This window comes from Capsicum annuum, chromosome 3 (assembly GCF_002878395.1).
Source record: "Capsicum annuum cultivar UCD-10X-F1 chromosome 3, UCD10Xv1.1, whole genome shotgun sequence".
Lineage (NCBI taxonomy): Eukaryota > Viridiplantae > Streptophyta > Magnoliopsida > Solanales > Solanaceae > Capsicum > Capsicum annuum.
Genome location: NC_061113.1, coordinates 147,789,869 through 147,792,685, shown reverse-complemented (window position 1 = coordinate 147,792,685; position 2,817 = coordinate 147,789,869).

The window sequence follows — 2,817 nt, the reverse complement described above, 5'->3', positions numbered from 1 at the left end:
TCCCCTGGTAATAAAATTAACTTTGGTGCTTTTCATTTTAATACTACTTCTACTTATACTATTAGCCACGACTTACAAAATAAGGCTAGTAAGGACCTAGTACCTAACTATAATATCAAACTAACCCGACACTTCGCTACTGAAAATAATGATGTGTCAATATTTATAGATACCCCCAATCTAAATACTTTTTGTCTCTTGTCTCACTATGAAAACAATATGCTCGGTACATCATAACAAAAAGATTCACCATTGTTGTAAGATATTCTAACCTCCACGGATACTTTTCATGACTTGAGTCAACACCATAAATGCGACAAGACAATTTGGACCATAAGTGATTCCAAATGGACCCTTAGTACTGATATGCTATTAAATAAATTAGCAAAATTGAATAGAAGCTTTAACAAAACTGAATTGAGAAATTAAAATGACTATTTCAATAGAAGTAATAACTAAAACCCTCAAAACACAATGCATATCTAACATCTGAGAGCCTCTACCATTAAATATGAGTTGTTAGGAGAGGAGCCCTAGATAAAACTCTAAAACCAGTAAAGTGACTGTCTAAAAACAAATAGAAAGCTAAATGTCACGACTCAATTTAACGAGTTTCGATGGAACCTACTTTGTCTCGCTTGTAGGTAAGCCAAACCATAGCTCGGGATAACAAGTAATGGTCTAGCTGGTAGATACATAAATACAAAAATTATGCAAGTAATTATATTAGAGGCCATAATATTTAAGAAAGATGGCATGAATAAGAATAATTAAGTAGAAAGAGTAATAATAATGATCAAGAGCCTCTCAACAAAGAATAAGAGTACTATATGTAACAAATACATTATATTCTTGAATAGAATGTCTATTAAAATTAAAAGGAGAGAAAGTCAGCTCTAACTCAAAAATCACCCTATCTCCGAACTATGACTATCAATAATATCACATCAATGATAGTAGCTATTACCTGAATCTACATAAGAAAAGGATGCAGAAGTATAGTATGAGTAACAAAATAATGGGTACTCAATACGTATCATCGATCGACTGATATAAATTATAATAGAAGTACAACAAGATGAAAGATAATAAACTAACTCAAGGAAAAAGGACAAATCGAGAATACCTCTCCAAATGCTAAAAGTAAACTATAGAGTAAATAATATCAAGGAGAATGTAACTAACTATAGCATAACTGGGGCCCCATAAGCACATATAATGCAAAAAAGTGTAAATAATCCACGCTAAGGCCTTAAGTTCGGTGGATGCAATCAAGAAGATGTATTAATAGTAAATATTCCAATTATCAAAATCTTGAAGCCATAACCGTGAATCATCTCATTCCTTAAACACTAGACTCAAACTGATTCCATAACCATAATAAGTAACCTCTCATTGCTAGACTCGAATTAAAAATAGAATCTCTTATGCCGAACTTGATTTGGAAATAATACCTCTCACATACCGAACTTCAATAAAAAAACAAGACCATGAATACAAAACTTGAATCAAAGATAATATCAACATAGTTGCAAAACGTGAACCAGTCTTAAGATTATAAAATAAAATCTTAGAATAGGTCAGAAAATGCCTAGATCCTTCTCAAGCTGAAGAATATATATAGGATGATGTAAGAAGGCCTATTGAGTCTACAATGAGCTAATATTTATCTTGACGTAAAATATGTCAGAAGGTCCATGTTTAACCCCAAAAGTCCTTTATAAGGCAATATGTACCCCGAACTAGACTATGGTTCAAAAATCCTTCTACAAGGTACTTGATAAGTATCATTAAGTGCTATTATCATTATTCAACCTAGAGAATGGGTTGTTATGTCAAATTCATCCTAATTATGGTTCATTAACCGGCTAAATAATCTAAATTTTGCTAAATATACAATCAGGTTGTAGTCCCCAACCCAAAACTACCATAATATCATGCTAATACTACAATTAAGCTCAATCGAAGAATAGAGTAAGCCTAGTCAACCAAGATGCCAAAGAATGCCTAGTAAAATCTGCAAAACAAGATATCTTTAATTTTTAGAAGCCCTTACATGATGCCACACTATCAAAATAGTCATCGATATATTAATATGAGAATAGCGATTCCCATATTGCATTTTTATGCATGGGTCCAAAATCGACCCAAAATCTTATATGGGGTCTTCTTGCAGAATTGCACTTTCAAAAACATCATCATATCCCTTTATGCTCAAGGATTATTTACCCTTAAGAATGACTAAATTTCATGCCCAAATGATGCCCAATTCAACCCATCAATGAAATAGCTATTAATGACTAAATTAATTAATTAAACTAAGAATTAGATGGAAACGTACAAGGATTACGATGAGAAAATGATTTTCCCAAGCTCACCAGCTCCATAGGATCACCCAATAGAAGATCTCTTAATTCTTAAAGATCTCTAGGGTTTTAAGGCTCATAGGACTTGGATAAAATATGAGAAAAATGGTTGGGGCTAAAATTAATGCCCCTACAGTTACTGCTTAAGACTTTACCACTAAAACAACATAGGATCTCTTAAGAAATCCCTGGCACTTGGCTGACCACTACTAAAGTGGAAAAGATGTCACTTAAGCTACATCCACTTTAGCGCTCAGGCCTCTACTAATGAGATAAAGGAGGAATCAATCTTAGCTGCTAAAGCAACCACCGCTTAAGTGACCATTGGTCTGCTTAGGTGGTTTCACTAGCTGAGTCCATGCACCAATTGAACTTGGTTTTTGCCAATTTTTTACGAACCTCTCAGGATTCTTTTGGAGTCACATAAATGTAAACAAAGAATGCCACCCTA